Genomic DNA, 26,702 nt, shown 5'->3' with positions numbered 1-26,702 from the left:
AGCCTCTTTTTCCCATTTGTAGTGGAGATGAGTGGTACCCGGTGGAGTCTTCTGCTGTTGTAGCCCATCCGCCTCAAGGTTGTGCGTGTTGTGGCTTCACAAATGCTTTGCTGCATACCTCGCTTGTAACGAGTGGTTATTTCAGTCACTGTTGCCCTTCTATCAGCTCGAACCAGTCTGGCCATTCTCCTCTGACCTCTGGCATCAACAAGGCATTTCCGCCCACAGAACTGCCGCTCACTGGATGTTTTTTCTTTTTCGGACCATTCTCTGTAAACCCTAGAGATGGTTGTGCGTGAAAATCCCAGTAGATTAGCAGTTTCTGAAATACTCAGACCAGCCCTTCTGGCACCAACAATCATGCCACGTTCAAAGTCACTCAAATCAACTTTCTTCCCCATACTGATGCTCGGTTTGAACTGCAGGAGATTGTCTTGACCATGTCTACATGCCTAAATGCACTGAGTTGCCGCCATGTGATTGGCTGCTTAGAAATTAAGTGTTAACGAGCAGTTGGACAGGTGTACCTAATAAAGTGGCCGGTGAGTGTATATCCAAATTTTCAGAAAAATGAGAATGCTTTATATTTATAAGTGCTTTAAACAAAAGCACTTATATAAAAAAATATATATATATATATAAAAATAATAATAAAAAAAAAAAAATATATATATATATATATATATATATATATTTTTTTTTTTTTTAATTAAGTGTAGGTTTAATAGGAATAATTGGAATAGCCCATAAATGTAATTTAATTACTATGTACAGATGAGTGAATGTGCATGTTCTTCATAGATCGTACAAGTTAAATTACTTTTGTTAATTATAATGTTTTATTTAGTAATTAAAATAGTAAGCAATCAGTTGATTTTAACCCCATTTTTTTGCTTATATGTACAGCATAACCTACAGAGATACATTCACTATATTTGTTTTCATAGGCTTTATATTACACATGGTTTGGAGCACAGCACTGGGCAGGATGTGGAATAGCATTGTTTAAAATAATGGATTACAATTTTATTTTAATGTATAAACATTTTTAGATCTTTCATCCGATTAATAGATTTATCAATAAAACAATCGAGAGATTAATTTATTATCAAAATAATCTTTAGTTGCAGGCCTAATATACAGTATGTATGTATGTATATATTATGTATATTTGACCAGTTTACAACATTTATTGAAAATGTTTGCCTAAAAAGAACGATTTGTTCAAGGTTCAGAACCCTATTTAATTTTAAAACTTAATAACTTAAAACTTGGTCTGTTCATAACACAATGGTATGGATTCAGTAGACTTGAAATTTAGTGCATAACTCGTACAAACTACTTTTACTGTGCTTTTGTACAGTTTGGCACTTTGGTGTCCCATTCTCCCAGAGAGTCATCAAGATATTCTTCCAAAAAATTAAAACAATTAAAACATAAAATCCTTGTTTTCAGTTGCACAGTTTTGTAACATGAAGGTGAGAAATCAATGACAGATATTGTGGGTAAACTATTCCTTTTTGCTCGTTTCCATCATGTCACATATAAACAAGAGCACAAGGATATAGTACGGATCCCAAAGCTTAGCTAAAAAATTGTGGAAAGTAGATGACAACAACAACAAAAAAAGGACCAACAGCTAATCTGGGTTCAGGGAAACAGTGAGGCAATCCAATTCTCTCTTATGAGGGGAGAAAAGAAAGAGGGGAACACAGACAATGGCATAGCTGATCAGAAACATTAGGCGCGTACCAGGCCTGGGCTCCCCAGCAGGTGGTCCGAGTTCGGAGCTCTTCGACAGCTCCTCTTAATCCCCTTTCAGCCAGGCTTCTCTTCCTGCCCCTGACCCCACGCTGCGATGAAGTTATCACCCAACGCAGCCTGGCTCTCTGGCCGCTTCAAAAAACACTGCAGCATTTATCGAACGCCCATTTATCTGCATGAAAGGAGTGCAATTTGCCCAATAATATCGCCACTCCATATGAAAAAAAAAGAGCAAAACTCTGGTCTATTCAATCAAGAGAAAGCATAATTCAAAACCCCACCGAAACCTCTTTCTTCTTGAATTTGAAGGAAAAGCCTAACAATATGTACTATTACTAAGAAGAGAGGAGTCCAGAGAGGTCAATGTCTAAGAAGAATGTGATGCTGACACTTCCATTTATTTAAACAAAGCAACGAAAATAGAGATTTAAAGACGTTTTAAACATGTAAGGTCGAACAACTGGGGCAGGTTAAAAACCTGGATATATAACAATGTAACATTGAAAACTGGGACAAACAAGTAAAGGAAATGACAAGGGCCAAGATGGCGGCGGTAAGAACTGTAGACTGTACTCTAGTTGCCCTACTTCATTGAGGTGCAGCGTCTCAAGCTGACAAAAGCTGAAGGAGGCAGCTGAAGTGGCAGGGATTTCAAAGCGAGAAGTGGGAGAGTCATTGCGTGCCCACCCGCAGAGACATATGGGGAGGAATACAAAAAGTTTTTTTTTTTTTTTTTGGGTGGGGTGTGCACTGGAAAAAAGGCCCCTCCAAAAATAAGCAAAAAAAAATGAATACAAGATATTTTTGCTTGTAATAAGCAAAAAAATCTGCCAATGGAACAAGTGAAAATTCTCTTGGTAAGATTTCTTGAAATAAGACATTATATTTAAGCCTTAAAAGATATGAGTGATCTTGAAATTAGCTGGGAAAACTCATTTTTAGCTATATTTTACTAGTATTGTGATGTTTTGTGTCTCATAATAAGCTAGTCATGCTCAAAAGTAGCATTTTCTTTTGTCATCCTGTTTGTTTCAAGTGTATTTAACTAATTTTTAGTTCTATAATTGTTACACTGTTCTAGATTTAAGTCACCACCAACTTGAAATAAGATTGGAAACGGGCATTTTGAGACAAAATGCCTTGAAGTTAGCATTCCTGACTCATATTAGGCAGTGCTCTTTTGCCATAATAAGCCATAATTTACCATCCTGTCATCATCTCAAGTGTATTTAGGCTACCTTATTGTAAGCTCAACAAAAGTAATACTGTTCTAGATTCAAGACATTTTACCTACTAGATTCAAGACATTAACTACTGTTTACTAGACAGAAAAAGTGAAAAATACACAACCTTTTTTTTTTAAACAGCAAAAAGTCCCAGAGGACTGCATAAAAGGGAAACAGCTTCATTTTTCTCAACATTTTGGCTCACAGTATTTATGGAACTGCAATATGAAAACATAGTAGAACATTTTATAGATTATAAATGTAAGATCCCTTTACCCTACTCCCACACCTAAACATACCCATTTTATAGACAATATTAAAAGGATCAAACGTAATGAACATAATGTGTAGGGAAATGGCAGTTTTATTAACAATAAAGCATTAAAATATAGTTTGAGCCACTAGGCTAATCCTACCCCTACACCTAACCATTTCTTAAAACTATGTAACTAATGTTACAATTATAAAGAAAAACACAGACATAACGTTACACGTTTAATCGCAATAATTTTATTTAGTGAGAAAATGTCAAAACCGGTACCAAAAGTCGTTCACAGGACGATGTGTCGCAGTCCTCTCTGGCAGTAGGCTATATAATATATTTGTATGAGGTAACGTTATAGAGCAGAATTTAAGTTATTAATCCATGAAAACGCTAATCCGGTTTCGGTTCGCTCTTTGAAGGCGCGCGCGATTCTCCATTTCAAATGTAGTACACCAATTAAACATGGCATGTCGCAATCTGTGACGAAGCATGCGAGAGCCAATGAGCGTCTGATATCACTGCTGTAAAACATGTCGTAACGCTTCGGGCGCAATTTTTGAATTTGAATTCACCACGAGCGCGGGATGCCAGGATTTGGCGTTTACGGTCTCTGCTGAGAGAAATTATGAAGATCACTGGATGAAGGGCTGAATTTGGATCTGTTTTTTGCAAACAACGCATGGATTCTAAAGATTTGGATTACACCAAGCTAATAAAATTGATGTCTTTTGTGAATTTATGTTTTAGTGTATTATGGGTCTATAGGAGAAAATGCCTTTTGTGTTTCACAATAAATAAACCAAATATTACAAAATGGTTAAACAATTAAAGAAGGTATTTTTAACCCATATGAAAAAAACCTGCATGGTTCATATACAGCAACCATATATTATCTTCCTTACTTAAATCGGCCAGAATTACCTTCTGTGTTTCATATAAGGCCAATACATGTCCTATACAAAATCAGACCGATTATGGCCCATTTCATACTAAATAACACACATACAACTTGTAGGGGATTTTTGCGTTATATATGAATACTGTTAAAAGACTTGTATGAGTTTTACATGACAAAAGTATGCAAATGTGTATGGTATTATTTGAAATATATAAAATTCATATATAATAATTTAAAGTTCTTATATTTAATTATATGCTAGTCAAATTAAAGTCATATATAATTTATACACATTTTGTGTCATTTGTTTATGTGTTTCGTACAGATTTCATGTTTTGATGACCAACATCTGATTCACTTATATGCAGTTGGCAGATTCTTAAAGGGATACTCCACTTTAAAAAGAAAATTCTTTCATCATATACTCACCCTCATGTTGTTTTAATCCTTTATGAATTTCTTTCTTCTGCTGAACAGAAAGGAAGATATTTAGAAGAATATCAGTAACCAGACAGTTTCTGGTCTCATTGACTTTTATACTATGTAAGTCAATGAGACCAGAAACTGTCTGGTTACTGATATTCTTCTAAATATCTTCCTTTCTGTTCAGCAGAAGAAAGAAATTCATTAAGGATTAAAACAACATGAGGGGGAGTATTATGATGAAAATTTTCATTTTAAAGTGGAGTATCCCTTTAAATTGTACAGTGCAGATGCCGGTTAGAGGATTACTGTCAGAATATCACTGATCTTTATGAAGACTGTTAATTTTACTACAGCAGTTGAAAAGAAATGATATTGTAAGATTGTGTATTAATTGTTCACTGTCTGGGCCTGTTGTTTGTGAACAAAATCATAACATATTATTGCAAATGAACAAAGCTGAGTCAAATATGTTTCTAGAACAGTGATTAAAATTGGCTGGAATATGTTTTTGTATGTGACATGAACTCTGGTGGTGATGCACTCTAAAAACATTTAATATGATTTACTCAATTTTTTTGGTGAAACATTTTTAAACTTAGAATATTGATTAGATTTTTAAGCAGTGAAAGCAATTACTTACACTGTATTAACTGAGTAAATGTTAGTAAAACAAATTAAATAGATCCGAGTAACTGCATTTGGTACATTAACAAATAAACTTGAGTAGAAATAATTAGGGGGAAACATTTAAAAACAAATATTTATGAGTAATATAAACTGTGTTTATATGGCAGTAATATTAACTTTTTTATTTCCTCTAAACCTTTGTAAAAATATTCCATACAACCACCGGTATAACTACATGACATTGGCCTTTATTGTCGATTAGTAGCCTAACATTACAGCAAAACAGCATATATTTTATACTATTTTTAACACGTATGCAATATTGCCTACATCTAAACTCATGTAAGAAACATTTTCGAAGTAAAAATTAAACATTTAGGCCTAAACAATAAAGTAATTCAAGTGTAATCAACCGGTCTGTTATCCAGTATCCACCGGATCAGCGCTGTTTCGCGTGCCGGAGATGGACTCGCCTCTGCGGGGGAACCTCTAACTTTACACCGCCGTCCTGCGTCACTCACAGCCGAAAGATGCTGCGACGCGACTGACTCCATAACCTGCCAATAAACAAACAGTGCACAGTTCTGAGGACATTTTATCATCCAAATTAGTTATAATTCATTATCTTTAAGAATATAGTCGTGTGTTTTATATGCGAGGCCTTACAATCACGCGAAAAGGCAGGCGCGAGTCGACACTCGTTTAAGGCGAGTAACATTGCGTCTCTGTATGTTCCCAGACTTCCCAACCTGCAAGAAGTCATTTCAGGGAGGTATATCTTGGTGACTGGCGGCGGGGGGGCAGTCGACCCAATTGTTGACCGGGGGGGGGGGGGGGGGTGTCGGGTGTCGGGTTGACTAGGTTAGGGTTAGGCACACTCGCAAGGTCTCTCGCTCTCTGCGCACGGAGATGTCATGCGCGACTATGCGCGCAGTCAGAGCCGTTAAATATGAGTTTTTCAACGGCTCTGCGTGCAGTATGTTCTATCTCGCTCTAGATTCCGGGAGATTTGAACTAATTTGCGGGCATCAGGGAGACGCTAGCAATATGCGGGAGACTCCCGGAACTTCCGGGAGACTTGGGATGTCTGTGTTCCTTCACATTAAATAAAATTATTTAAAGCACATTAATGATTATACGGATAAAATAAAACATACACACCTGAATTTCACAGAGGAAATGCACCAATTCTGCGAGGCTGAGGAGAGGAGAACTGTTCTGCACTGGAGTTCAAACAGCGCGCGCTCACTCAACCGTCGAGTTGTCGTCACGTCAGAGGGTGGGGGAGGGGTGCGTTGTTGTAATCATAGACAGTAAAATACAATTTCTTATGCTTGTTAAATATTAATAATATTGATTTTATTTAAGTAATATTTGTGGTTCTTGAAACAGATTAGTTTAATTATCCATTCTCAAATATTGTGATGGAAATTTCACAAATTTAACTCAGTGTATTTTAAATAAATAATTGGTTAGTCAAATACTAAATTATTTTAGTGAAAAACTTCAAACTTAAATATAACTGTAAATTTCAGACAAAATTTATTGTTGGAGTTTTAGTCAATTATTTCGGTAGGCTATGTTCAACTCAAACTATCAAGTAAATGATATTCAGAGATTTTAGGTAATAAAGTTAATTATTACTGTGATATTTACTAAGCCACTGAATTATTTTTTAGAGTGATACGCATAAGAATCACTTCAACATTTAGGAAAGTTTTATGTTTGTAGGTTAAGAATAGAACTGTTGTATACCTAGTAGTACTGTGATAAAGTTTAGAGAAATTGTCACAAATGAAAATGAAATCTGGTGATGCAGGATTTAAAATGAAAACTATTGATATGTGAAATATGCAACTGTATATTGTAGAACACATTCTAATAAAATATTTTTGTAATTAAAATGTGTGCTTGTGTGTGTAGTTTAAATGTTTAAAACATATGTGGTTTTTGCAGCATATATGTCCCTTACAATATTCTGTTGGAACATATAAGAATCACAGGAGTTTTTAGCAAACCTTTTCCATATGGGGTGTAACATTAAACTATTAATAAATGCGACTGAAAATTTAATTGATAAGACAATTGAATGCAATAGAGTCAAAACCACGATTTTAATATGTATAAGTTAAATAGGAATACATACAAATTTGTACGTCGGTAAAGTTGTTTATACGTAAATAAATTACGTTTTTTTGCCGTCAATATATGTCATTGTGAGTTGTTGTGAGTTGGGCATGTTGACCTGCAGTTTTCAATAAAGCAGATTTGTTGTCTCAATTCAAGTCAAGTCTGTTTCTTGAAACAAGACGATTCATCTTTTACAAATAACACAGCAGCTTAAAAACCTTATGACATGTCAAAAAAGCTTGTTTCATCTGAGATATGACTCAAAACAAGATATTTTTAAGACAGTTTCACTTAACAAGATATTCAAGATGCACTGTCTAAAAACAAGCTCCTTTATCTCACTTAAATCTTGGTATTTAGGTGATTTTGTCTTATATTAAGTGTGATGAGATATTTTGACTAGAAATTAGAAAAATATACTTGGCAAGATTTTTAGTTTTTGCAGTGTGTTTTCTCTCCTCTCACCCTCCCCTTTCTCTCTCTTGGTTTGGCGTGGTATGAACAAAGACAGAGGGCATTTTAATATCATAGGAGTGCTGTGCCTTTGATTCCATAGAACGAATACTAACCAAATGCATTCTCATTGGTTCATCTAGGCAGCGCCAGTCGCTGATTGGATGACGACGTTAAGCCTTGGAGGGATGGGAGAAAGTATGTCTTGTACACACTGACACACTAACACGATCACAATATGCATTCACGCAGATGTTTTCCAGTTTTAGGCTTTATGATACAAAGAAAATCAAGTCACATTTTAATTGTTGATGGGCCAACCGACTGGTGCGGATTTCAATAGTTATTTTTATTCGCTCCACTGTATTGTTGTGTAGCTCTCTGATTCATGCATAGCATTACATCCCATTCATGATCTTCGGTTCCCGAGGTTAATCTTTCTAACAGTGGAGTAACTAAATGGCATTTCAAACAGGGGCTTCACTCACCTGACCCACAAGAAGTGACACATAGGGATACCATCTGGTCAGTCAGATCTGCCTCAAGCGTAGAAGAACTAATCCATGGATGAAGGTCAAGGACCAGCAGACATCAGAGCATCAAGCACAGGAATCAGCAAATCAACCTGCAAGGAAAGAGAGAGGAGACTTTGAATTTATTGAGTTTATTGCTTTGAGGACAAGAAAAAAAAAAAAGAAAAAAAAGAGGGAATGGATGCCACGTCTCACACAGTGGGTTCACCGCAGATGTTCTCTCTACGGGCAAAGGTCTATTTGGCTTATTAGAAAATGATGGTGTAATGAATGTAGTTCGAACAAGACAGACTGTCAGTAAGTTCAGTCAAGACACAATTGGATTTGAAGAGTAAATTAAATAATAATAATAAAAATTATGGACAGTAACGTTTTTGTGAACTGCAGTATGATTGCTAGTTGAGATGCAAGAAAATTGATCTGAGTGACATAAACGGACTTCTAAACAAAACAAACAAACATATATACATATATACTACTGTTCAAAAGCAACATTGATAATAACAAGAAATGTGTCTTGAGCACCAAATCAGTATATTATAATTATTTATGTAGGATCATGTGACACTGAAGACTGGAGTAATGATGCTTAAAATTCAGCTTTGCAATCAAATAAATAAATTACATTTTTGGATATTTAAATAGAAAACAGTTAAAGTTGTAATAACATTTCACAATATTACTGCATTTTTGATCAAATGAATGCAGCCGTGTTATGTGCCTGTTATGAGCACTTTCAAAAACATTCAAAATCGTATGATCTCATTTTCATTTTACATTTAATTTTATTCAGTTTTGTGTAACCTTAGAGTCCAGAAATAAGCTCCAAATGTGAGTAAAATATAAATAAAACAATGTTACCCTTGTTTGGTTAGTAAATTTATATGTAAAATGTACTATTATATGGTTTAAGTTAACTCTAACATAGATAATTATAGAGAACGGCAACATAATACACGTTTTTTACCGAGTTGTAAAGGTGATGATACACAGGGCAACTTTTTGAGCAATCTTGCTGGGCAATGTTGCCGTCAACGGGCAACCAGATAAGACACAGGGCCCACGACCGATCTAAATTATCCAGATAGGAATGTATTGCCCATTTTCAATGGGAAAGTGCCCAAGCAACAATCGCTCGGCAAGATTGCCCAGCAACATTGCTCAAAAAGTTGCCCTGTGTATCATCACCTTTAGAATGTTAATAGGTACCTTGCTGATGTAAGTTACATGAGCGATTCATCTACTAAAGAAATCTCTGTTGTAACTGTATCTTCTAACAACTTTCACCTCAGTTGAAAATTTGCTTTCAGAAGTTGATCTGGGATGCTTAAGGTTTTTGTTTTTCTCCAGAACTCATATGTGCAATATACTTCACATTAAGCCACCAAAATGAAAATAAAAGTAACAAAAGCATATTTCTTGAGGCAGATGCATTTTCAATGAGTGAAGGAAACTAGCTCATATGGCAAAATTACTTGCATTGTTTATCACTAAAATGCAAGGAATAAACGGTTAAATAAATGTTATAATGGCAAAAATGCATGCAATATTGTATTCATGAAAGTATAAAGGTAAAAAAAGGCCAGTACAATCCACACATTTCTCTCCACCCTAACTAGACTCAGCCTTCAAACAAACCTGACAACCTCCTGACTGGACTTTTATTCCCAACTAGAGGCCGGACACAAGCTTTGATACTAGATAACACACTTTTTTGAAGGCCTGATTATCATTCATAGATTCACCTAATCGGGGCTTAATTGAGAGCTATTTGCCGAGTGACACAGTTTTGCATATCCTCTTCTCATTTGCAGGAGAGATAGTGAGTGTGTGTGTGTGTGTGTGTGTGACAGAAGGAGAAGAGAGTGAAGAGTTTTAGTTCCCTATGGAGACGGGGATCTGGACAATGGACGGTTGGGAGATAGCATGAGGGGTTTGGGCGGACCTCCTGGTGGGCTGTAAAGCACAAACAACTCAGTGTTTCAGGATATAAGAGAGAGAAAGTCTGTCTCAGCAATCACTATCATCTACTCAAGACCAAAATCACGATACAACACACCATGCAATACCACACTACACTGCATCAATGCTAACATCCACCAAACACATAGCTCACCTAAAGTTTTACAGTAGATATTAGAAATATTTAGAGGGATATACGCAGATATATGTATAAAGGCAAATAAAATAGTAGACCTGCATCGTCATTCTCTAAAAAAAAGATCAAGTAACATCTCAACAGTGGAAAATAGAAGACACAATGCAGGTAAATTCCACCATTTGTAAAATGCGCAGTTTAATTATAGAGTGCCTTGTGTTGTCCTCATTCAGTATCTGCAGTCAGATGAGATGTTGTCAGGCTATATGTTAGTGTCATTATTCTAATGTTATTTTCATAACTTGCTCAGACATAAAAAAAAAAATCTTTCACCTCAGAAAACTTTACTGTCCTGTCAGATGTTATACTGTGCTCATTATATACATGGTATGTCGTGTTAGCTGGGAAGGATTTGAATGCAGGTCTGATGTTCATTCCATTCATCAGGATAAGTGTTCATTTGTTTTATTAACAATTCATGGTAGTATTGTGTAGTTACCATGGTAACTGTAGTTTCATAATCTTAACCCAATATGCCACTTTATTTTCACATTGTGTTATTTTCTTTTTGATGACTGTGGTGGCTCATACCAACTTACTAAATATATTGTATTAACAAAAAATATTTTGGGACTGCTATTTAATAGTCTTACCTTATACTGTATATTCACCAGGGTTAGTGGTATTCTTCCAATTTGTGTGTATGTACAAAAAAAAAAATGCGGTGTGTGTGTTTGAAAAATACATTTTCTTGGTTCAAATTCCTAAAAATTTGGGTCGTGGTTTAATGACCATGGGAAAATGTTCACATGGCCAAACAATATGAGAACCACTGATATATTATATTTATATAGATAGTTGTATTTGTAAAAAAAACTACTTTTTTCCCCACTTCACTCACCATTACCATGCATGGCAAAAATTTATTTTCAAACATATAACCCAAGCCCTGGTCAAAGTTATATGTGTAGTTGTCCATGTGTATGCGCGTGTGAGAGAGAAAGCATGTTTACATGCACAAAGTCTCCGGAGGCCATGTTTGATTATTCCCTTGTGCTGCTGTGAATCTCCTCTACCGAACTCATGTGGGAAATGTAAATCCTCAAAGCAAGAAGCCTCTCGGACTGCTCAAGTTTCCCAGCCTGTGTGAAGACTACTTCCTTGAGAATGCTACAATACAAATATGGATCACTTCATAAAAAGGAAAATAGGATTCTTTGAGCAATGTGTTGACATGAGAACCTCTAATTCTATGAAAACTGATTCAGAGAGAGAAAGAGATAATATAGAAGATAGGCTGACAGATAGAGAGAAATATCAGTCTAAATCATGCCTGTCCACACATAGCCAAGAATGACTCAGGACATGTGGTCTTGCTTCAAACTGATTTATCATCTGTTAAGTATTGATTCATGAAGGTGCCATACTAACAGTTATTTAAAGTGTATAAAGTAATATATACAATTTAGTTATATATCTTGCAATGAAATAAGCCCTAAATGTATTGCAATTGGAGCAAATGGAGAACAAATTATTTTCACAATGAAACCATCTATGGGGTCCAGCACTTGAATGCTTCTCACAACTGATTACAGCCATCACTCATCATCGATGGTATTTAGTTTACAGTAAAAATACCACAGGTACAGTCATGCAAATGTTTTATTGCTACCAATTAAACATGCAATGAAAAATACACATTATGGAGTATAAATAAGTCAAAAATATCTGCACTTTCAAAGTTAATCTAGCTCCTCCTCATCTTTGTAAAACTAGTCAAGAACAAAAAGCTTACGTGTTCCTAGGATGAAAAAGCAGAGCAGTGGTATGTGATTGATTATAATTGTGTTGACAGTCTTCTCTCATTCCTGGAATTGTTGGGAGATGAGTTTGCAGGATGATCCACAAACGCCTCATTGCTGCATTAGGTGACCTGTGGCCTACACATCCCGACTGACTGGCAGTGGTGAGTGAAGTGTTACAATCTGTTTGTTTAATTGCAAAATATGCTTTGAGAACTACTTGGTAATTCATTCAATTTAATGTTTATTCATGTCCAACTTTCCAAAACAAGACTCATGGTAGACTATGAATAAAGCAAATGCATATTTGCAAGTAAAATCTCATACAATTTTTTTTTTAACTGTTTTAATAATATTAAATTATATAAACCTATATTAGGTCAAATTTGCATTTGTCATGTCTGAAAGATAATAAAACAGCTGAACAATAACAATATTCTGTAATATAAAAAATATAAGATTTTCAAGACACACTAGCATACAAAAGTTTGGGGTTGGTAAAAACAGTAATATTGTGAATTATTATAAAAAAAAAAAAAAAAAAAAAAAAATATATATATATATATATATATGTGTGTGTGTGTGTGTGTGCAGCAATTAATTCAGTATTTAATGCTACATAATCTTTCAGAAAATATTCTAATATGCTGATTTGCTGCATCTCTTATTAACATCACTTATTCCTATTAATGTTTAAAACAGTTGTAATGTTTGATATTTTTTGGAAACCATGATGCATTTATTTCAGGATTCTTTGATGAAAAGTTCAAAAGCAGAGAAATTGTTTGAAATATAAATCTTTTGTAACATTGTAATTACTGTAATTTTTAATCTATTTCAGCATCCTTTCACCCCCAAAAAATCTTACTATACTTTTGAACGGTAGTATATATTTAACAAAGAAAAGTTCTGTTTTTAACTCTCTGGAATATTTGATCCTGATTGGTGAATGATTGCTTAATAAAAATAAAAATAATTTCATTATAATTTCAATTTAAATCAATACTTGATGTCCATGTATTTATTCATTTGTTTAATCGCCGAGAACACAGCCAAAGACAGAGAGAGAGCCACACACACTGTCTACATGTGAACATTGTGTAAAGCAATCGCTCCTAGGATTATGTGCATACTAGAACCATTACTTTTTTTTCTCCTTTCCTTCCTCTCTCACATTCCTGTCTCGCTTTTCCGGAAGCCAAACTTTTCAGTTCATTAGTAGTCCATAAAAACAATTTCAATTACAATCATTCTCATTTTTACATGTTTACAACTTAGGCTGGAATTCCCTGCGTCGGCGAAGGGGGATGTTTTATGCATCAGGGTACCGTGAGAGAACATGATCCTCACTGGTCTGAGGTGGGACTAGCAGGAGGTTAATCATATGAGTTACAGAGCATTAGAAACGAGGAGAGAAAAAATTGAGTGAAATGACAATCTGCTTTTCTCGACCCAGACCTGGTGGGAGAAGCGCCGAAAGGCTTGAATTTCCTTTAGGCTTCCACTGTCTGCCTCGTGCACCTGGAAGCAATCAGGAGTAACCTTATTACATAGAATAACAAGTACTATTTATACCACTGATCACACTTGCCTTATTTCTCTAATGGTGCCAAGATTCAGTTGCAAATTGCTTGTGTCACTTTCCCCATGCAACTACTAAGAAGGTGTTGCTGACCTGTCCAAGTGAATAAGAGGTGAGAGGTGGAAAACGGGGGAGCAGAAACGATAAAATGAGTATGTAACTACTAAAAAGCCCTGTAAAACCCCTGTGCACATGAGGCTGCACAGCTCTAGAATTTCATAAAATCAGACTGGCGTAAATAAGCTATGACAGCTCTTTTGAGACACCTCTATTTTTTAAAACCAATCAAAAGATACATTAACACCAAAGGTCAAGGGCATTGCCATCTCTGTAGTTACAGTGTGTTTATGCAGTGAGGCCTTTGCTATGTAAATGTTTGGCTATATTTCTACTTTAAGAAAACATAATCCAATTTTATGTAATTGACGGTTATTATTTATTTTACAATTTGATTATGAGTGATCTAGGAAATTTAGCTCAGGCCGTACCCTACTTCTATGTTTAGCTTTCAAAAAATGTCTCATATTCATCTCAACACCCCTCCCCCCCCCACACACCTAGCAGTTTCCATTTTCAAACCGTAGCGCTTTGAAAACGGTCTGTCCCATCTTCATTCACAAATAAATGAATGCTGATACAGCACCATAACTCTCAATCCATCTCCCTTTGGGACTGTCTAGTCCACCAAGGCAAATTAGAGCTCACGTTCTCCCCTGAGAGAGCTTGCCCCATTTTACGACAATCACAACTGTACAACATGAGCCCTGATTTTTCTTTTCAAAGTCTTCAAGGCTTGTCTTAAGAACAAATATGAAATTTGTCAGGCCTTCGTTTGCAATATATTCTCAAAGTAGGAGTTGAGTGAATCAAAACATTTCAATGCCAGACACATCTCCACTTGGTGACTGGACTTCAGACTCTGCACACAAAGAGACTGAAGGAGAGGAAATTTGCTGAAGAGGTTGCACGAAGGATTATGTTGTGATTTTAATTGAAAGGATTGTGAAATCGGCCCTATTCAGCTCATGGCGTCTCACAGCTGGGGCACTGGGATGGAGGCCTACTTTAACGGCACACTGAATAACCACTCTCTCTACCCACAATCCACCTCAGTAGCCTGATCTGGCATGCCAGCGTCTCATTGGCTTGTCGTCTGATTTCAGTTAAAGACCCCCTCCCTAGCAACCCATTTGGTAGCGAAGAGAGAAAAATAGCACCAGCAATCACTTGGAGGAGCCAACCAATCACGTTATTCGCACCAACATGGGCGCTATTACCTCCCAGTTTTACTATAGAGAGGGGCACATTTGAACAGACCAAAAGATGTAAAAAGAGACATGAAAAAAATATGTTTATGAGCAATGTAGCTTGATCCTCATAACTAGATGTAGTTAGAGAGACAGAAATAGAGAACATCAACAGAGATGTGCAGACGGGTTGAGAAAAGCATGGCTGCCACAAGACAAAAGGTTGTGCATGTAATGCAAACAACACAAGAACTGAGACAGACCTGCATTTCCTGACTGAATGCACAAAGTTCAGTGAAATCCGAACACCAAATTAAACAGATATATCCAAAAATTTGACAACATGTCAAGCAACGGAAACTTGCCCTATCTATTAGAGGAACACAAGTACAAGCATGTAGCATCGTGTACGTGTTTGCTTGTCACAGTATGATGGGTTAGTGAACATTGTGCCTTCTCTTCTCGTCTCTTCCACCTCAGTTAATTTACTTTCTTAACTATTTCTTCTTGTTTTACTATTAATACTGTATTACTAGTACAATGTTTCCTTTAACTTAATATTATTTTGTCCTATTTATGTTTTGTACTAATGTATAAATAGTCTTATTATACTGCCAATGAAGTACGGTGAAAAACAGAAAGAGAGAGAGAGCGAGATAGAGAGAGATGGATGCTCTGAGAATGAGAAAGCAGTAATGCTGTGAAAGTGAGAAATACACAGGTGAGGGAGATGCAAACGATGAAGAATTATTTATGACAATTTTATGACAATATGGCACTCATCACTTTTTTGGCATCTTTTGTCCTTGCACTAAGCAGGATATGTGTGAAGGTGTGCACATAACTGGAAAAAAAGTATGTGACCGCAAATTTTTTTATTTATTTTTTGTATTTATTTGTTTAATAATAGCGGGGGTACGGTTAGTCTGTATTCATTTTAACTAGCATTATATTAAAACAATAGAAGTCTATGAGATGTCCTCATTTAGCCAGCTAAGTAAACATTATTGTGTGTGAGAGAGACGGAGAGAGAGAGAGGGAGAAAGAGAGGCAGAGACGTGCCTCTGATGGGCCCGAAATCTGCCACAGGCATGAATGTCTTCTTGTTCAGATGGCCAATTATCACAAATGAGGCAACAATTAAATAATTAGCTAAAGCCCGATGTAACAGGCTCAAATCACAATTAAGACAAAGACGCGACACAAAGCATGTGTAATTAAAAGAAGTTGGTAAAAACAAGGAAACATCTAAAAGCAATGACAAATATCATGCACCTATCAGAACAACATTATTGAAATGTATTTCTTGAATAAATTCATAGTGCTAATCAATATGAATCTATTTTTTTTACACCCACACAGGCATTATTCCTATAATATTTAGTATATGTGATTCTACATAAGGACTGAAATTGCTGAAAGGACTGAAATGATTCTACATTAGGACTGAAATGGCTAATAAACCACATAAAACAAGACTAAATCGATAGTAACAGAAAAAGAAAAGAAAAGAAAAAGCAGCTCTTCTTCAAACTGTGCAGGGAATATCCTCATACCAGAGCAACCAGGTAAGTGGAGCTTTTAGATGTAAAAGCAGCATGCGTGTGTGCGACACAGAAACAGCATCTTGCTGCGACACAACAAATCTCCTTGGCTCAAGGATTTTGCACCTAGGTGTAAATTGGAGCCTGTTTCAGCCAAGAATAAACAGGTCTTTTCGTGTCGGGACATGAGCACCGTGCAAATCTGAATTCCATCTGTGTTAGTACAACTCAAAGCCCACTGCGTAAAGTGCGGGAGATTTGCGACAAGCATACATTTGAAACACAGAATGTAAACAGCAGATCATATCTGCTATAAAGACTCTTAGTGCCCCAGTATCTGCTCTCTAAAAGAAAGCGGGAAACAGAGAAACCGAAAGCGAGACAGGAGGGGGTGGGGCGGAGGGCACTGTGGACTCCTGCTGTGGAGAGCCAACTGTGCCCTCTAATGGCTGCATATCAGCTGAGCAGAAATGGAAACATAATGTATATTTCAGCAAGTTGACTTCCAAGCTGTTCTTTCAGATGTGTTCTTGCTATTGCTTCGGCGCCAAGACCCGTTTTGACTGTCAAAGCATTAAAAGCACATGCCAAAAGTAGTTGTGAATGGAAAATGCAGCTGGTATTAAATCTATCATTGTAAATGCATGCAGATTTCATGTTACTGACGGGTCAAACAATATAAGACTGTTGTTACATGTTTGAAACAGCTCAAAGACGTATGCTCACTAGAAGTGCTCTCGTGGGTATTGCACAATATCAGCACAGAGTTGTAATTACAATTTATCAATACAAATAATAAAGAAGCTAAACCTTTGACCTGTATTACATGGGTTAATAAAAGTTAGTCACTCTTACCCTTGTGAAATCCCCCTTCACTTCCATGAAAACGGCACTTTCTCGCTGACGGCCGCAACATTACACACATGAGCTGTTGTGTTTGTTAAAAAAAGACTTTTTATAGATTAGTAATGAAAAATCCCATAAGTATGTACATCAAAGTTAAAGGTGAGCTCTACTCAGATGAGAACAACTGATGTGGGAGGTGTACTGGCGATGGGATGATGGGATTGAGAGAGAAGCGTCAGAAGGGGTCAGCACCATTGTGCACATGTCAAACGGAGGGGGCCATCTCACCGAGGACGCCAGTCTTGCTGGGTTCTTGTTTAGGCAGCCAATCCACGGCTAAAGATGTTTAGATTGGATATGCGGGGGAGAGAATATTAGCTTTGGTCTTCACCCCACCTAAAGTGAGGAAACAAGGGAAGCGCAGCATTAACCCAACCCACCCAAACACTGCCAAGGAGAACCGCAGCGGCTGAGTGCGAGACAGTGGAGCTCCAGCAGAAAACCAGAGAAAAGATTTTGTGCCAGGGGTGGAGGGATGGAGAAATGGGGGGGAAATGCGGGCGGACAGGGGGAGTGCTCACAAAGGAGCGGCGCGGGGATGAAGACAGCCTTGAAGACACCTGAGAGACAGCGGCAGAGTGGAAAGCCACGGCTGATGTGTCAAAAGCAGCAAATGTGCTCTGACACGGGTCAATCCCTCCCTTGCCTCTATAGGTCAGAACCCCATCACCCTGGCAACCGTTCAGACTGTGTATCTATGGCAGCGAGTGAACCGATTCACACAGATAGATTTCAGCACTTCTCCTGAACTTTATTAAGCATTCAGACCTAAATAGATATGTTTCCATTTAAAACTTAGAAATGGAAACAGAAACACATGCACATAGACTGTACACATCTGAGCAATGATGACAAATGCGTACACGTGTTTTTATCTCCATCTTTTCTTCTTGGTCACATTCTCCTGTGCAGACTTTGTCTTCAGGACAGTCCCAAGAAAAGCACACTGGTGACTATACCTTGATATATATTTAATCTAAAAAATAATATAGATAATAATTATATATATATAATCGATGTATTCTTCTATATACAAGTTATTATTACAACAATACAAATATTATAATAATTTAATTATTTTAAGTGATATTTAAATTTGAATTTTTTGCACTTACTCCATTCTTCAGTGTCATGTCTGTGTGTGTGCATAATATATATACAACTTTTTTATTCAATGCTTTTTTTTTCTACAAGGTTAAAATGTTACTTTCAAAGATGTTATCTGTGTCCGCTCGCTCTAAATGAAGTCTCACCCTGATACGTTACATTTCTCTTTCCCCCTTAAAGGCACCGTAAAACACAAGCCAAAACAAGAACAAACTGCCTGCTCCACACACACACACACACACAAAAGGACCTGTGTAAGTACACACATCGAGGGCATCTTCTTTCACAAGCTGCGGTTAGTATATATTCTACTTTTGAAGCAGATTGGATGACTCAGATCAGCAAATTGTTCTAATGATAACGGAAATTAAACATCTTCAGGCAAAAACTTAAGGTCACATGGAATAATGAGACTCTTTGTATTCTGCTTGAAGAAACATGAAAATAGTTTTGTAAACCCTGTTGTTAAAATCAAACACGCAACATCCAAGAGCTGCATACAGTTATTAAACCACTCTAGGAATGTTTTAAGAAATTAAAATGACTGTTTTTTTTCCCGTTTGTGTTGTTTTATTATTATTATTATCCCTACTTATTATGTAGCCCTACTGACACATTCTTACAAAATAAATTCACGTTTTCAAAACAACACAGAATGTCATCTATGCAAATGGAAAAATTCTTTGGATGCATTCTTGATGAAATAGCGTGTGGATTGCTTTATTTTAACGTTATTACATACAAATTCATTAATTTTGCAGACCCTTCAGGTCATTTGACATTCCTTTAAATAATTGCTTCTAACTCAAATAAAAAAATAAATGAATAAATAAATGAAAAGGTAAACTGAAAATAAAGAAAAATGAATGGAAACATCTCTGGAATGCTGTCAATTATAACAAATAAAACAAGTAATAAACAAATAAAAAAATATGTGTATACAATGGGAGAGCTGAAATGTAAGAAGTGCTTTTTTGCTGAATATTGGTCATATATTTTTTTTAGATATGATCAAATTAAAACAAAACAAACAATACAAATGTAATCCACTGTTAAAACAATGTTTGTTTCGTATTTTGATCATGATCTAATGTATGTTCACTCCTATTTGAAATTGTACAATATGATACAAAAAACATTTTCTTAAACATATTCAATAACTTAAATTAATGTGTCACATTAAAAATAGTAATAAAACCGAAATTACAGAAATTAATTAGAGGTATTTCAATTATAGAAAAGTAATGCATATCTCTATTGACTGAATTACAAATGGATGAAGTTAGTCTAAAAAATTCAAATACATTTAAAGATGACTAAAAAAGATCCAGTATCCAATATACTACTAGCAATGTGTGCTCTGAGATTCACATAGTTCGAGTGTTTTCTCATTTTAATTTTAACATTAACTTAAAGAAAGGGAAATAACTCTAAAAGTGAATCAATTCTGAGGGAATGGTAAAATAATGCAGAAGGATTAAAAGTCAATTAAACTTGCATTTGATAAGGTAAGAAACATGTTTAAATATGTGGGTGTCACAGGAATAGAGGAGAGCAATTAATTATAATCTTATTAGCATTTCTTTACATTATGTGAATAGCGTAGTGACTATAGTATGACTAATTAGTTTATCTAAGCAATATGGCACTAAAATACACATGGGGTGGCTTCTAACCCTATGGATTATGGAGCTGAAGTAACAATAAAAAACATAAACAATTATTAGGGACACTGAAATGAATTCATCACTACACGGGTTTCCTGTTTACAAACATTACAGGGTGCGTGCACATACCAGAGGCAGAAAGCTAGATTGGTGAGCTGGTCTGCTACTGCAACAACCTTAAGTATTGAAGCTTTCCTTATTGTTTGTATTGTTTGTATATAACTGATGACTCAATAAAACGTGATTTTAGTTGGATCTATTTGTCTGTCTTTAATTTTGCAGTGTTACTGTGATACATGTATGAATTACCATGTATTAATCGTCATATAAAAAATATATATATACACATTCACACATATATGTGTGTTTGGGGGGCTTTTTTACATTTTAGGTGGTTACTGCAAACATTTGGATATTTTACTTTGGTTGATTCATTTAAAATAGCAATATATATATATATATATATATAATAATAAACATTATAACATTATAACTAACAATAACTATAAAACACAAAATAATGCAAATGAAAACAATTAAATCACACAAATAAAAAAAGAGATTAATATGAATGTTTAATCTCTGAATTATGATAGAATTAAAAAATGTCTGATCTGATCTGACCCACGATTGCAATACCTTTTCTCCCTTTCTGCCTCTGAACGCTGAGACAAATGGTCATAAATCAGCATTTCTCTTCCAAAACAGCTCAAAACTGATAATGATATCAGCGCCTCATCAATATTGATGTGCGTATATAGTACACAGCAGAGATGGAGGGCTACCGTAATGAGCTCCATTATGAGTTAAGGGAGGAGCAGGCGAGTTGTGGTAAAGAACAGAGGCGCCACAGTTCTGTGCACTTTAGAAGGTACGGCCATGATCCAAAAAAACAGCTTCAGTCCCATCGAGGGACTAATGACTGAACAGAGAACTGAAACAGCAAAGGGTGTGGGCTGAAACACGGAGGAGCAGAGTGCTGTTTGTAAACTAAACAGAACCAGAATACTGGCTTCTTCAGGCAGTCTCACGTTACCTTGAGGTGACTTTTGAGGCAAAACTTAATGCAAAGGCCCACTCGGCCTCCGGGTGCTACTTCAAAGGCAAAGTCACAGCCCTCTTCCCAATGTGGTGTGGTGAGAACTCTGTATCCTGACCTGATCTGAGCTGGCAGACAGCTGGGCCACATGGAGCCCCTCTCCGGTGCTCGGAGAACCACTGCATCTGCCGCTGAGCCGAGCACCGGCTTCTACTGTATATTTAGAATTGACAGATTGCTGTGTATATTTCTCTGAGTTTTCTCTCTGACTTCCACAACCTTTTCTCCTCTCTGTCACTCTTTGCAGGTACAGTAATGAGGCCTGCAGAGAGAGATAGAGAGTGGGACTTCTCAGGAGAGAAGCGAGAAGTTGCAGAAAGAATGTTTGCATGTTGGTGTATGTGTGTGCTCGTTATAGAATGCTGGATGTCATCCCACATGTTGTGACTAAAGAGAAGGATTCAACAGAGGATGAATTAAAAAAACAAAAAACCAAAAAGTACACAGAGTCTGAACGCCTCCCCAAGTCCAGCTCGGAAACTGGATTGCATACTGGATTGCCACGGACTTTACAGTAAGTTCAATTATACAGAAATAAACAAAATATCATCTTCTAAAGCCACTTAATAATACATAGTTTTGTAATTTCACAAATTAAGAATTGTATGCAAATATCCAGATTTTATTTTTAATAGCCCTATTTTAATGGAAAACAATAAACCGTTTCTGTGATTATTACACAACTCTGGAATGTCAAAAACTTTTGTATATTTACCACTCTCAGGTTGTTATGAAACTTCTCTGCATTGTTTTTTGAACAAAGGGAAATTCAATTTTACCATGAAAAGTTATACAGCGATGACTTAGGATGCAGTGAGTGATTAAAAGATCATTTGAGTACAACATTGAGTCTTTTTTCATAGACCCCAGCAGGGTGAAAAGTCTTCATATGCATTGGCATTTTATTGTGTTGGCAGTTGGAGGCCATTTTGTGTGGGCACTGGAGGAGATGACAGTCGCTGCATATAGACCAGATGCCTGCCACTGACAGAAACTTCATCAGAATAACACAGTCTTTGAGTAGAGGCAGAGAGAGCGGGAAGGGCAGGAAGAAAAAAGACCCTCGGATGAGCACACACACAGAGAAGTTGTACAATGATCTGCTCCAAGACCTCTGCCATTTACCTCTCATAGCCATGGTGACCTAACTGTAACCCTTCACAGCAGCTTTGTGAGCTCGTCCTACCATCATCTCAAGCACAACATTTCACCACTGTTTACAAACAATTAAAACAGGGTGCTCTCTAAACAGACCAAACCTTCACTAAGGCCACTGATCAAGGCTAGTGTGTTGTCAAGTAAAGAGCACTATGGATGATCATCAGGCCATAACTGATCTCACCATTCCCTCCTCAAACACAAGACCAGCACATCTACAAAGAGGTCACAAAACAACCACAAAAGGACACACGCACGCACGCACGCACGCACGCACGCACGCACGTTTAGACAACAGGCCTCTGTTACTTTTTGATGATGGACAACATGCAGTATTTGATCTGACTGGCTCTGAGCAGGAAGAAACAGACAGGCGTTTTCAAGGACAGCAGACTAATTGGTCCTGTGTGTTTTATTATGGGCACGGGACTGTATCTTTGATACTGCAGAGCCAGGGTTGATTGCTTCAGGCCGCCATTTGTGTGGACAAATGTGTGTTCAATGCATTTACATCCATATGTGCTTTCACACAGAGCTGGGATGATATGGCATTGGAGACATTTTATTTTACAAGTAAATGAGAAGGCAGTGCTTTGAGATGCTTTTTAAGCTAGAGGAGTTTCCAATTAGCCCTTGAGCTCAAGCGGGTATACATTCCGTAAAGGGGTAGGAATGTGAAGCACATCATTTTAAACAAAAAGTGATAAGTAAGGAATAACGGATGACGGCCCGTTGAATTATTAGTTGAATTAAAAAATAATGCACACCCGAGGTGGTAATGTGGTCACGACGCGAAGCAGAGTGGCCATTACACTTTGGGTGTGCATTGTTTTTCAATAATTCAATGGCCGGGAGTCAATTATTCTGCTAATACTACGATTACCACACCTCAAAACATTGTTCAGATACTGTATTTAAAGACATTTATTATTAAAGAGAAAGAGAGAGAGTAAGCGTATGTGAATCACCTGGTGCGGGGCAGCGTCTCTAATAGCAAAATTGTACGTTTATCTACCTCACTAGTGAGAAATTCATGTAGCTTTTAAGTTGTAAAAAAGTTTATTTTTATTTTTAAAATCATCAGAGTAGCGCTGACAACATGTTTCTGTGCGAGTGTGTGTCCGTATTGTATGTGTGTGTGTTTGAGTGCGAGAGAGAGAGAGAGAGAGAGAGAGAGAGAGAGAGAGAGAGAGAGAGAGAGAGAGAGAGAGAGAGAGAGAGAGAGAGAGAGAGAGAGAGAGAGAGAGAGAGAGAGAGAGAGAGAGAGCGGGAGAATGAGAGTAGGCCTATGTGCTTTCCATAGATAATAAAACGTAATTTTCTGGCAAAAAACATGGACACATGGACATAATTTGTTGTATTTATCCTATTGTTTACTATATTTATTTGCTTGGTCAGTGTCATTGTGGGTTTTGGTTCTTTTGCTGTTAAAATAACTTAAATCATTTGGCAAGGTGATATGGAACTGTAATGCGGTCAAGATCTGTCTGGAACTACTTTAGCCGTGCATTTCCCTGAAAATAATTGCACACGTTAGAACGTTCGTCAACCAATCAGATTCAAGCATTCAAGTGCTCCATAAAAAAGTTAGAATGTAGAATATATAATTTAGAAAATATGCAAAATAATAATATAAAATGTAAGAACACAAATCAGTAAATACTACTACTACTAATAAAAAGTGTGATATTAAGTACAATTTAGTATCTTAAGTTAACATTTTTTTTTTACTGTGAATTTATACAGCATGCATTGTAACTTTATAACTTTTCTAGGCAGCACTTCTATTTCTTTCCCCTGTAGCACATATATGGCACATCCCCCTGTTGTTCCCTATTGAAAGTTTGCCCTCAACAAGATGAAAGCTTGTCAGAGAACAGGTCTGTTTTAATCTGACATGGACAGCAATGTGCCTCTTGCCCTCTCTAAGCTTGCCCTTCCCCCTTAAACAAAACTGACATCTTTAATAACATTTCTCAGCCCCAGCTACAAGTCAGAGTCTGACCAAACAAGGTTCTCTTTCATACTAGCTCGGAGAACAGTCTATTACTTTAACTATTTTAGGTTAGCTCATCTCAGAATGCAGTGCGTGACTTAGATCAAACGGGACTTTGGTGACTACTGTTGTTATATTTTCTGTCATACGGTCTTTCATTTCTTCTTTTTATTCTCTTTCCTTTTTGACTGGGCTGCATACCATGAGAGAAAGGCCTTCAAAATAGCCCCTGCTGCTACAGTTATGGATGATCGAAGCATGAAATAAAGATATTACATGGCTGTTGGAATACGGACAGTGTAAGCAGGGGGTTCTGGTATATGGATGTGTTTGTGCATGTGTTTATGAGCCAAGTGTCATGGGAAAAAGCACATAAACTTGTTTGAATATCTGAGGCGATAAATAAGAGTAACTGTAAATGAAAGCACATAAAGCTACATGTCTGATCTGCATAATGAGGCAGGTCTCCTCTCAGTGGTCAGTCGTGAAAGATTCTTTCATGAAAGATTCTTTACATTCTCAGTGCGGTTATTAGTAAAATCTAAAATGTATGTTTTTTTTGTCTGTTTGCATATACATTTACATTTTGTAGTTTGCCTGAACTATATAAGGTCGCAGGACCCTGATGAGTCAATCTACCAATTTCTAAATGCAATGACATGAAATATATTATGGTCGATTAAAGAAGATGTGTAACAAAGGCTTTCAATGACGGGCAAGTCAAGTCTTCACAACTTCACAGTAATAAACAGGACAATTAACGATCACTGAAGCAAACTTCATTAGACAGCTCTACATAAGACAATAGTGTCATTATTCAGCTTAAGTCAGTTCAGTGTTGATTCAGTTCAGTTCAATAACTGTATAAAGTTAATCAATTATGAAATTAGTTCAATTTAGCTATAAGCAGCTCTACATTTAGCTTGAGTCAGCTCAGTGTTGATTCAATTCACTCCAATAACAGATTCGCAAAATTCGTCAATAATGAAACAAAGAAAATTCAGCTATAAAGTAGCTCTGTGGAAACCAGTTTTGTCATCATGCAGCTCAATTCAGTTACATTTTTGCTCTCATCTAGGGCTGGGATAAACGATTATTTTTTAAGCGATTAATCTAGCGATTATTTTTTCGATGCATCGATTAATCTAACGATTCATTTTTCTGCCCGATTCGATTTCGATTCGATTCTGTTATCGATTATCTCCCCATTAATTGACTAATAGCAATTTATACATGTTGATTTGTATATGTGAATGAAAAAAACATGAATTCCTTAACATTGCAATATATGTTTATTGCTCTTAAAATGCCAAAATAAAAAAATATACAAGTGCAAAGTAATGCATTCTTAGTCAGAGTAAAATAAAACTTTGAAGCCTTGAAAACACATAGGCCTAGCTTACTGAAAAATAGTGCATCTTGTAATTCTTCTTTCAGATGAAAATAACAACTTGATGTCTAGCATTCAATAAAAAAAAAAAATCTATAAATATTTTTGAGTCTTCATTTTCTTTTCTGACATAGCCTACTCCAGTTCTTGTTAAAACACACCAGACATTCAAATTCTGTGCATTTTGGGCACTTTTTGAGTGAAATCATATTTATTTTGTCCATCAAAAGTGTGCTTTCACTTTAATTGAGAGCAGTGCAGCAAAAAAAAATACTCTGCGCCGAAACCCGCGCTTCACTGCTGCTCCTGCTCCCGGTGTGAATGCACTCATTGATTAACATGCACGCCGGAAAAAAAACCCCCGCACTGCTCATGCTTGCGGTGTGAAACGGCCGTAATTCACGAGGTTCCCTACATGTGCGTTCCGTGTGCACGTGTGATGCTAATGTTGCGCGATGTTAATCATGCGGCGCCCGAGTGCATTTGACCGGCATAAAATCGGAATATGTCAGACTGACCGGCCGGTCATGGCCGATCACGTGAAAATCGTCCAATTCCGGTCACCAGCCGATCAATCGCTGCATCTCTACTTTAGAGGAACGAGTGCACTTTGCACCTTGCACTTTGAAAGTCTGAGGAGCCACTCGTGTTGCTACTACTCTCCGGCGCCGCCATCTTTGTTTTGGGTCTAACGAATCGACACGCATATTTTGCGTCGACGTATTTTTTGCGTTGACTTCATCGATGACGTTGACGCATTGTCCCAGCCCTACTCTCATCGATT

At 36.7% G+C, this 26,702-nt stretch overlaps 1 protein-coding gene across 13 annotated transcripts in view; it reads right to left on the bottom strand.

The window, feature by feature from the left end:
* The window catches only part of tenm3 (teneurin transmembrane protein 3), a 685,400-nt gene that overhangs the window by 304,088 nt on the left and 354,610 nt on the right, over positions 1 to 26,702 (bottom strand). For all 13 annotated transcript variants that reach the window (XM_056271755.1, XM_056271754.1, XM_056271758.1 and 10 more), the window contains one exon: positions 8,278 to 8,414. The gene's annotated coding sequence lies outside the window, so the exon portion shown is untranslated. The remainder of the gene's footprint in view (positions 1 to 8,277; positions 8,415 to 26,702) is intronic.

Source organism: Rhinichthys klamathensis, unplaced genomic scaffold (assembly GCF_029890125.1).
Source record: "Rhinichthys klamathensis goyatoka isolate OS25496 unplaced genomic scaffold, OSU_Roscu_1.1 h1tg000325l_1, whole genome shotgun sequence".
Taxonomy (NCBI): Eukaryota; Metazoa; Chordata; class Actinopteri; order Cypriniformes; family Leuciscidae; genus Rhinichthys; species Rhinichthys klamathensis.
Note: the sequence above shows the minus strand (reverse complement) of the source record. Positions and strands in the feature narration are given on the sequence as shown.